The sequence below is a fragment of the Rhinopithecus bieti genome, unplaced genomic scaffold (genome assembly GCF_001698545.2).
Source record: "Rhinopithecus bieti isolate Rb0 unplaced genomic scaffold, ASM169854v2 scaffold_81698, whole genome shotgun sequence".
Taxonomy (NCBI): Eukaryota; Metazoa; Chordata; class Mammalia; order Primates; family Cercopithecidae; genus Rhinopithecus; species Rhinopithecus bieti.
Window position 1 is genome coordinate 107,001 of NW_016829788.1, and position 11,500 is coordinate 118,500.

Consider the following 11,500-nt stretch of genomic DNA (forward strand, 5'->3'; position numbering starts at 1 on the left):
TTACTGATAACTCGTGATGGGCTTTAAGATAGGATAACGGGCACCAGGGCCTCTAAACATTCTGGATTGGCAGCGACGGGGGTCAGCCATCAGCAAGGTCCAGCCATACTGGATGAGGATGTCTTTGACCTTCTTCGAAGCCACTTCCACATATTTCTGGTAACAGGCCACCGGGGCTTTGGAGATGGACTGACAGCATGAATCTGGGCTACCTGACCAGCACCCTTCACTAGGACATGGATGTCCACGCCAGCAAATCGCTCCTTGCCCAGAAGCAGAACTGGTTCCAGCAGCTTGTAATGCAGTGTGCATGGCTCCATCATCTCCAGGGGCCACCTGTTCACTTCCATGAGGCCACTGCCATGTTTGAAGCCCGCCATGGCTGTGGTCATCTTCCTCTGTCTAAAGACCTGCATGGACTGCAGCAGGCTCTTGGCTATGGGTGTAGATGAGAGATCCTCACCATGCAGCACTGCCCCTGGAAAAGCCGATGTCATATATTTCAATGCACCCATTTTATAGAACATGTGGGAAATACCTTAGAGTTCTTTCTGTTTTCTTTATTGAAATATAGCCAAAAAGTTCATGGACCCATAACACACAAGGAACTAGCAAGTGATAGATTCCTCTTATTTCTCAGTGTCTTGTCTGATGCAATCTGATTTTGGATAACTCATCTACCATTCATCCATTCATTTCACCCCTAACATAACACACCAAAAAAAAAAGAAATCCTAATACTTTTCTTTGTCAAGAAACTTAGGCCAGGCATGATGGCTCATGCCTGTAATCCCAGCACTTTGGAAGGCCAAGGTGGGAGGATCACCTGAGGTCAGGAGTTCGAGACTAACCTGGCCAACACGTCTCTACTAAAAATACAAAAATTAGCCAGGCATGGTGGTACACACCTGTAATCCCAGCTCCTTGGGAGCCTGAGGCAGGAGGATGGCTTGAATCCAGGACGTGGAGGTTGCAGTGAGCTGAGATTATACTGCTGCACTCCAGCCTGGGTGACAGAGCGAGACTCTAAATTTCTCAGCTTGTTATCTGAGAAGAAGAAAAACAGAAAGGAAGGAAGGAAGGATGGAAAGGAACCTAAAGACTACAGGTAGTAAATGGCATTTAAGCTGGGACCCTCTCTCACATCATGTAATTTTGTAACTAGTAATTATTCTGCCATTGAAGATACTCTATTTTATTTTATTTTATTTTATTTTATGTTTTTTTGATACAGAGTTTCACTCTTTTGCCCATGCTGGAGTGTAGTGTCACAACCTCAGCTCACAGCAAACTCTCCCTCCAGGGTTCAAGCAATTCTCCTGCCTCAACCTCCCCCTGCCTCAGCCTCCCGAGTAGCTGGGACTACAGGTACAGTGCCATCACACCTGGCTAGTTTCTATATTTTTAGCACAGATGGGGTTTCACCATGTTGTGCTAAACTCCTAACCTCAAGTGATCTACCTGCCTCACGGCTGGTCTCGAACTCCTAACCTCAAGTGATCCACCTGCCTCGCCCTCCCAAAGCACTGGGATTACAGGCATGAGTCACGCCTGGCCTGTTTTTTTTTTTTTTTTTTTTTTTTTTTGAGACAGGGTCTCACTGTGTCACCCAGGCTGGAGTGCAGTGGTGCAATCACAGCACACTGCAGCCTTGACCTCCCAACCTCAGGTGATCCTCCCACCTCAGCCTCCAAGTAGCTAGCCATTTTTTTTTAAGTGAAAATTACTTTTTATGGCCATTACTATACCAGTCTCAGAACTCAAGAGTCCTCAAGTCTATGAAACACAGCTCTGAAAGGAGCTGCTTCAAAATATTATCTTGTTTCAATTATTTCTGGGATTTAGATTCATTTAGCACACTAAATACAGTATAGAAAGAGAAGGCAGAGAGGTGGAGAGGAGGGGGAGCCTGAGAATATGTTGCCAAGATGTTCTTTTTGTAGAAAATGACTGTTAAAGAAGGAAGAGCTCATTCTCTTATCCTTTTAAATCTCGCAGCTTCATAATCCTCCCTAAACCTGACCTTCCTTTCAATTTGTATTGGAAACTCTCCAGTACTGAAGTCTATTGTCCAACTCAAATGATAACCTTTCCTATTTTCTTTCTTCTTGCCCACCCTATTGCAAATAGGTGGCATGGTTTTTGCTTTTATTAAAACTTTTTTTGTAACCAACATTTATTTTTATAAAAATATTCCATGCAACTAGTCTAGTGGTCAAATAATCCTACAAAGGTTTAGACCAAAAGCAACAGTTTCACTCCCACCCCTTCATCACTTCCTACCACTCAGAGGCAACTACTCAACTTGTTCAATTTATTGCTTTTTGGGTATATAATAAGAGTGGGAAAACAAAATTTATCTCTTTGGACATTTATCCTTGTTATATCTAAGAAATATGTACATATTATCTCTAGTTTGTCACATAGCATTTTTTTTTTTTTTTTTTTTTGAGACAAGGTCTTGTTCTGTCACCCAGGCCGGAGCCCAGTGATTCACTGCAACCTCTACCTCCCAGGTACCAGGGATTCTCATGCCTCAGCCTCTGGAGTAGCTGGGATTACAGGCGTGCACCACCACACTCAGGTAATTTTTGTATTTTTAGTAGACACAGGTTTTCACCATGTTGGACAGGCTGGTCTCCAACTCCTGGCCTCAAGTGATCCACCAGCCTCAGCCTTCCAGAGTGCTGGGATTAAAGGCGTGAGCCACAGCACCTGGTCCATATAGCAATTTTTATGTTAGGCAATTGTGAAAAGCTTACACATGTGAACTGTTTATCTGATCAAGTTTATTGTTCTTCAAAATTCATGTAGGCCCAGCTACTAGGGAGGCTGAGGCAGGAGGATTGCTTGAGCCCAGGAGGTTAAGGTTGTTGCTCACAATAATTGTGCTTGTGACTGGCCACTGCACTCCAACCTGGGCAACACAGCAATAGTGACTTCAATGTAGTTCAAGCTTGTCCAAACCACGGCCCTCTAGCTGCATGTGGCCCAGGCTTTGAATGTGGCCCAACATGAATTTGTAAACTTTCTTAAAACATTATCAGATTTTTTTGCGATTTTTTTTCTTTAGCTCATCATCTATTGTTAGTGTTAACCTATTTTCACCGTGGCCCAAGACCATTCTTCCAGTGTGGCCCAGGTAAGCCAAAAGATTGGACACCCTGATTTAATCCACTACACACCATTCTGAATGAAAAGTTTTCAGAAGTGCAAATCCGAAGAAGATAATGCATTTACCTGATTACAAAATCATTATAATACATTCAGTCAGGATTCTAGCACAGAAGAGATTGAAGCAGAGCAGAATCCACTAGGGTATGTATATTATATATCATATATACCGCATATAATCTTACACAATTGTGGAACTGCTTAAGCAATCTCTGTAAAGCTGTTATCTTCACACCTGATTCTTGAGCTTGAAGACGTCAGGGAAGGCAGTCAGGAAGGCATAGAGAAAAGCAAATACCAGTTGGAACCCACAAAGGCAAACTAAAACCATGTCAATTCTCTTTGCCTTTGACCTTGATGGTATGGCCATCCTGCAGAAGAAGCTGCGTTCCTTCAGTATGTATCTAGCCTAGGAATAGGAAACACTGGAGAAGGACTTAGGGGAAGGTGGAGCAGTTTTAGACCCAGCTGCTGGCCCAAGCCAAGGAGGTAAACCAGCAGATAAACAATAACACGAGCCACAGAATGGCTGCTGCTTCACTTCCGCCCCCAAATCTGCATAAGAATGTCTCCTGTGGCCCACCCTAACCAGAAACATATCGAGAGGGGATGCTGGAAATTGTAGTTCCACCTCACCAAGGGGCCACAATACGTTTCAAAGCCACCATGGTCTACCCCTTCTGAATTTGGCACCTGAGTTTATTTATTTATCTATTTATTATTTATTTAGCTGGGGGATGTCAGGAAGTCACTTTATTTGTAAAATGATGGATTAGACCTGACTATATTCCCTGATAATTAGAAGTTTGCAAAGATGAGTAAAGATTTATAGGCTAGGCGTGATAGTTCATGCCTACAATCTCAACTTTGGGAAGCCGAGGAGGGAGGATCACTTGAGCCCAGGAGTTCGAGATTAGCCTGGGCAACTGAGCAAGACCCACTTCTCTACAAAAAAATAAAAAATAAAAAATAAAAAAATAAATAAAGAAAGAATTAGCCAGGCTTGGTGACTTACTGAGGCAGGAGGATTTCTTGAGCCCAGGAGTTCAAGGCTGCAGGGAGCTGTGATCACTGCACAGCACTTCAGCCTGGGCAACAGAGCGAGACCTTGGCTCTACCAAAAAAAAAAAAAAAAAAAAAGGAAAGAAAAGAAAAAGATTTATAAAGTCAATTTTATGGAGGAAGGTCTCTCATTCGATTCTGAAGTGTTGCGAATTTAAAGGTAGAAGACAAATTCCCTTTAATTCAGCAAACACTGAGCCCCTACCATAAGCGTCCTTTGCAAAGGAGGCACTCTGAACTTCAGGTGCTCACTCACCATGTGTAAGAGGAAGCGCAAATAAAAGTCCTGGCCAGGCACTGTGGCTTACACCTATAATCCCAGCACTTTGGGAGGCCAAGGCGGGCGGATCACTAGAAATCTGGAGTTCGAGACCAGTCTGCCCAACATGGTAACCCCCTCCACTCCCCCCACCCCCACCACCACACTTCTACAAAAAATAAATAAATAATAAATAAAAAGAATAAAAGCCTTTTCACCCAAGAAGCATTTCACTTCTCTTAGCCAGAACCATCCTCCAAAGTGCGAAAGCCTAATTACTGTGTACGCTCACCAAGCCATTAGCAAAATGACCACCTACCCGCTGTGAACACCAAGGTGAGACTTCTACAGTTCCCAGCCCGCCTTTCTCCTGCTTTCGCTCCTGGACTCCGCAGGCCAGGATTAAGGCACCTCTGTTTTAAACCATACTTAACCTCTAAATAAAGATAACAACTAAGTCATCTTTCTGTCTAATATGACACAACTGTACCATGTACGTGTTAACACTTTCCCCAGAAAGACGAGGCAAAGTTCCTTTTCAGTTTTTGAAGCGTGTTCATTTTCTACCTAATTCACACTTTTCCTTTGGTATTCCGCAATTTAAAGACTGATATAAACCTAACCTGCTATTAAGTATGGCTATGGGAGAGGGAAATAAAATCAAACTACTTTGTTCATATAGACACAAACATATTCATGTAAAAAAAGGAAAAAATATTCATTACAGTTCTTATTTCTGCAGCTTGCTACATGGCTATAAACTGTTTCATCAAGCCAACTGCTTCGGAATGATGGGAACATGATAAGAATATGAATTCCGGCCAGATGTAGTGGCTCATATTACCGCCTGTAATCCCAGCAATTTGGGAGGCCGAGGTGGGCAGATCACTTGAGGTCAGGAGTTTGAGACCAACCCGGCGAACATGGCAAAACCCCATCTCTACCAAAAAAAAAAAAAAAAAAAAAAAATATATATATATATATTAGCCGGGCATGGCCGTGGGCACCTGTAATCCCAGCTACTTCGGAGACTGAGGCAGGAGAATCGCTTGAACCCAGGAAGTGGAGATTGCGGTGAGCCAAGATTGCACCACTGCACTCCAGCCTGGGCAACAGAGTGAGACTGTCTTCAAACACACACACACACACACACACACACACACCAAAAAATGAATTCCATGAGCATGAGTCCCTTGCCATACTTGATTTATAACTACTTTCTTCCACTACCCATTCCTATTATTTGTGTCCTCAGCAGGCACCTAAGCTGATTTTAGTTCCCTGCCTGCTAAAGTAACCCAGACCTTCATTCCTGAACCATCTGGACCATCAGCAGCGCTGTCTTAACTGGGCTGTTATAGTTTTCAATAGACTTTAATCCCTGGGCTTGGGAGGACAAAGGGGAACCCTGGAGAATTTCCTGCATTCCAGGCATATGCCCCCTTACCCTCATTTCATAACAGCATCTCTCTCTTTCTTTTTTTAAGTTTCTCTCTCTCTTTTTAAGTCTTTTCATTTTATTACTCAAAAAATTTCATTTTTTAATTTCATTTTCTGACTTTGTGCTTGTGCCTTCAACTCTTTTTTTTTTTTTTTGAGACGGAGTCTCACTCTGGAGTGCAGTGGCCCGATCTCAGCTCACTGCAAGCTCCGCCTCCCGGGTTCACGCCATTCTCCTGCATCAGCCTCCCGAGTAGCTGGGACTACAGGCGCCCGCCACCTCGCCCAGCTAATTTTTTTCTGTTTTTTTAGTAGAGGCGGGGTTTCACCGTGTTAGCCAGGAAGATCTCGATCTCCTGACCTAGTGATCCGCCCGCCTGGTCCTCCCAAAGTGCTGGGATTACAGGCGTGAGCCACCGCGCCCGGCCTCCTTCAGCACCTTCACAACGTTTTTCTGCTCCGCGGTAAGGAAAGCATGCTTGATCCTGTCACGAACACATTTAGCACACATGGAACCACCACAGGCCCTGCTGACATGTTTTTTGTTTTGGACAATCTCCTAAGAACTTTAGGTCTAACAGCAGGAACCCCTTGAAGTCTGCCTGGGCACATGCCACATGCAGATTTTGGTGCTTTCCCAACCTTCTTGCTATAAAGATAAACAATTCTATTAAACCCAAATAGGGGTTTGGGGCATCCTAGTTTTGGTTCGGGACAGCCTAGTTTTGTCAGAAGCTGTATTGTAGGAAAGCCTACCATGTCAAATGCTGGACCATTCTGAGTGCCTGTAGACAGCATCCCCGGAAGAGCCCCGTTTTCTCTCGATGGTCAGGATCAATCACCACAGACAGTACTCCTTCTTTGCTTGTTGATTCAGAGGCATGAGCCCAAAGTGGCTGGGTGGCATTCTCGACTTCCAGTTCATTGGAATCATTGTTGTGCACCTGATGGAAGTATTTACCCTTTTTGAGCCAAAATCTCTGGACCTTTCATGGGGCTGGAAAGCAGAAGTGTTGCTAATGGACTGCTAGGAGTAATAGTGAGAAGAAACTATTTCCATTCCCATCCTTTGACTTCCAGACCTGGGAATCTCTGGCTATGAGAGAAATATTACCATATGTTGGATGCTGATTGAGAACACACCCTGCCTTCTGAGGAACACTGCCCCAGCCACACAGGTGTTACCATCTAGCTAGAACTGTAATTGAGTCTTCCAAAGGCCATTCTACTGTTCCATTGAGGCAACTGCTTCAGGGCAATGAGGAACATGGTAAGAACAGTGAATTCCACGAGCATGGGCCTTTGGTCACACTTTATTTGCTGTGAAATGAGCTCTTTGGTTAGAAATAATGCATGTGGAATACTATGACGATGGCCAAAGCATTCTATAAGCCCACAGATAGAGTGAATTTCATCTTTTCTTTTCCCCATGGTTTTATGCTTTTGGAGTCTTATCCAAGAAACTCTTTCTCAATCCAAGGTCACGAATATATTCTTCTACATTTCCTTCTATTACTTTTATGGTTTTACCTTTCATATTTAAGTGTTTTGTACACTTGGAGTTTATGGTGTGAAATAGAGAGACCTTTTATTTATTTATTTATTTTGAACAGGGTTTCTCTCTGTCACTCATGCTGGAGTGTAGAGGTGCCATCATAGCTCACTGCAGCCTCAGCCTCCTGGGGTCAAGCAATCTTCCTGCCTCAGCCTCCTGAGTAGCTGGGACTACAAGCACATGCCACCATGCCTGGAGAGCCATTTAAAAAAATCCGTTTAGTGAGTCAGGTTTCCCAACTCTACATCCTTCCCTCACATATAACTGTGTCTCTTTCAGGACTCTATTCTATTCTGTCTCTCCATTTTGCCCGTTTGTATGACAGTGTCACACTTTTTCTTCCTGTGGCATTGTAATGTCTGGTAGAGACAGTCTGTTCCTTTGCTCCTCTTTTCTCAAAATCATGTTAATTATTTATGAATCTTTAAATATTAAAAAGTATTTTTAGGCCAGGTGCAGTGGCTCACGCCTATAATCCCAGCACTTTGGAAGGCTGAGGCAGGCGGATTACTTGAGCCCAGGAGTTCAAGACCAGCCTGAACAATATGGCAAGACCCCATCTCTACCAAAAATACAAAACAAAACAAAACAAAACAAAAAAACAAAAAAATAGCCGAGCATGATGGTGCATGCCTGTAATCTCAGCTACTTGGGAGGCTGAGACAGGAGGATTGCTTGAATCGGGGAGGTGGAAGTTGCAATGAGCCAAGATTGCACCACTGGACTCCAGCCTGTGTGACAGAGTGAGACCCTGTTTCAAAAAAAAAAAGTTTTAAAAACTTGTTTTCAGGATTCAAGTTCGCATCCTCCCGCCCTTGGCAAGAGGGCAATGGAAGAGTCATCTAACATTACTGGGGCCCCATGTGCACCTCTGGGGAAAAATTATTTGTATGAGAAAAAAAGAATAATAGTGGTATTTAATCTCTAGAAACTACGTAGAAGTCCATCATCAGGGACATTTGCCTAAATTAAGAAAACTACTGGATGAACCAAGGTTTCTGAAATTGTATTCCCTGTACCATAAAGTAATAAAATAGGCCAGGTGTGGTGGCTCATGCCTGTAATCCCAGCTCTTTGGGAGGCCAAGGCTGGTGGATCACCTGAGGTCAGGAGTTCAAGACCAGCCTGGCCAACGTGGTGAAACCCCATCTTTACTAAAAATACAAAAATTACCCAAGCATGGTGGCACATGCCTATAATCCCAGCTACTTGGGAGGCTGAGGTACAAGAATCACTTGTACCTGGGAGGCGGCAATTGTAATGAACCAAGATTGCGCCACGGCACTCCAGCCTGAGTGACAGAGTAAGACTCTGTCTCAAAATAAAATAAAATATAGCAGAGTAGGGCTTTTAATGCACAGCCCTTTCATTTTAAATGAACATCTTATTTAAAATAAAACAAATACAAACAAAAGACTTTCAAATGAATGATCTCTCTAATAGTCTGCGTGTATTTTCTTACTTTTGGCATTTAAATGAATTCTGTTTTCTTTACTTTATTTTAAGTAGGTAGGCTTAAGTTTGTCTGTCATCACCACAGTGGAATCTGAGAATTGCTATTTATAACGTTTAACAAGTAAGAACAATGCATGCTGTTTCATAGAGGATAGGGTAGGTGAAGCTGGATACCTGTAAAATTTTGAGTGTTAAGAAAAGTGCTCTCTGGGCCAGATGCAGTGGCTTACCCCTGTAATTCCAGCATTTGGGAGGCCAAGGTGGGTGGATCACCTGAGGTCAGGAGTTCGAGACCAGCCTGGCCAAAATTACCAAACCCCGTCTCTACTAAAATATAAAATTAGCTGGGCATGGTGGCACGTGCCTGCAATTCCAGCTACTCGGGAGGCTGAGGTAGGAGAATCGCTTGAACCTGGGAGGAGGAGGTTGCAGTGAGCTGAGATCTTGCCACTGCACTCCAGACTGAGTGACACAGTGAGATTCCATCTCAAAAAAAAAAAAAAAAAAAAATGCTCTGGACTCACCCCCAGGGACCCTCCAGTTACTATGTTTAGGGTGCAACTCAGCAATCTGTGTTTTTACAACCACCCCAAGTGATTCTGCTATCCCACGTTTTGAGAAACTACAATAAACACAGTCCTTTCTACTTGGTTGCTGGCTCAAAGATGATGTGGACAACTGGGATAAGGTTTCAGGCCACAAATAGAATGGTTAGAATTTGAGAGGACTCAAGAGAGCCTTAACCATAACTGAGGAAAGTGAAGAATTTGTTAGAAGTGATACGTTTCACAAGCTTTGCTCTTAAATAACTGCATTAGAACTGTAACTGCCACATCATAGTTTTGAAATGTAATTGGGAATATTTCTCATCATTTGAAAAAATGTTAAAAATTCAAGAAGTTTTCCCAACCTGGTTTTAAAAACTACATATTTGAAATTAAAAATATTTATTTATTTATTATATTAGTCCATTTTCACACTGCTGATAAACCTATACCCAAGACTGGGAAAAAAAAGAGGTTTAATTGGACTTATAGTTCCATATGGCTGGGGAGGGCTCAGAATCATGGTGGGTGGTGAAAGGCACTTCTTACAGGGTGGCGGCAAGAGAAAATAAGGAAGAAGCAAAAGTGGAAGCCCATGATAAACCCATCAGATCTCATGAGACTTATTCACTATTACGAGAATAGCTTGGGAAAGACCGCCCCCATGATTTAATTACCTCCCCCTGGGTCCCTCCCACAACATGTGGGAATTATGGGAGATTCAATTCAAGTTGAGATTTGGGTAGGGACACAACCAAACCATATTATTTATTTATTTATTTATTTATTTATTTATTTATTTACTGGAGATGGAGTCTCGCTCTGTCACCCAGAGTGGATCATACCACTGCAGTGGTATGATCGCAGCTCACTGCAACCTCTGCCTCCTGCATTCAAGGTATTCTCCTTCAGCCTCCTGAGTAGCTGGGATTACAGGCTCATGCCACCATGCCTGGCTAAGTTTTGTATTTTTAGTAGAGACAGAGTTTCGCCATGTTGGCCAGGCTGGTTTTGAACTCCTGGCCTCAAGTGATCTGCCCACCTTTGCCTCCCAAAGTGTTGGGATTACAGGCGTGAGCTACCACACCTGGCGTCCTCCAGGAGTTTTCAAACAGGAACTTAGGAGGGAGAATCAGTACCTCATTGTTGGTGGCCTCCTTGGATGTGAGGCTCAGGTGCTGCCAGGAAGCAGGGCTGCTGTCTCAGAGCACAAAGTCAACATGCAGAAGGAGCGAGACCGAGGGCAAAATGCTTATAGAAATATTTCTCTGCAGAGTCGAGTGGCTGTGAAGTAGGAAGCAGTTACTCCAATCACCAAAAGTTTAAACACACAAAGTCAAACTGTGCATTAGCTTTCCTTTCCCAGTGCTAGAGAAAATTCCAGGGGCAGGGCTTGATCTGAGAGGTTTATTAGGATTTCCAGAAAAAGGTGTAAATGGAAGGTGGAGTCTCTATAACACAGGAGCTAATTCAAGCATGTGTGCAATCAATCCAAGTGGCAAGTGGGAGATCAGCGATGCTGGGGAGTTTGCTTGTTTGTGTTTTTGATGAATGTTTATTGAGCATCTATTACGTCCCTGAAACTGTTTTAGGTGTTGGCAATGCAGCAGCTATCGAGGCAGATGAGGTCTCTGCAGTTATGAAACTTTCATTGTACTGGTGGGAGACAGGGAATGAAACAGACTCATGGAAATTCTAGATGGAGATGTATTCTGTGAAAAAAAATAAAACACAATGATATACTAGAAAGTGGCTTCAGCAGAGAGCATGCCCTTTAGACTGAGAGATCAGGAAAGGCTTAGCAATAGAAGGTGGCATTTCAGGTGAGACAAGGTGGAGCCCAGGCAGCCAGCCCAGCTTCTACAAAGTCTCTGAGGCAGAAGGAGCTCAGGGTGTTTGAGAAAGAGGAAATTGTATGGATGGAGCAAAAAAAGCAAGGAGAGCAGTAGCAGGTAGCAGGTAATGTCAGAGAGGAAGGCAGGGGCTGGATCACACAAGGAAGTATAGACC

General features: G+C 43.4%; 2 pseudogenes; both read right to left on the reverse strand.

The window, feature by feature from the left end:
- On the reverse strand, nucleotides 1-2,533 carry LOC108524075 (40S ribosomal protein S16 pseudogene; annotated as a pseudogene).
- Nucleotides 2,534-6,019: 3,486 nt separating this feature from the next.
- On the reverse strand, nucleotides 6,020-6,711 carry LOC108524076 (60S ribosomal protein L34 pseudogene; annotated as a pseudogene).
- Between the last annotated feature and the right edge of the window lie 4,789 nt (nucleotides 6,712-11,500).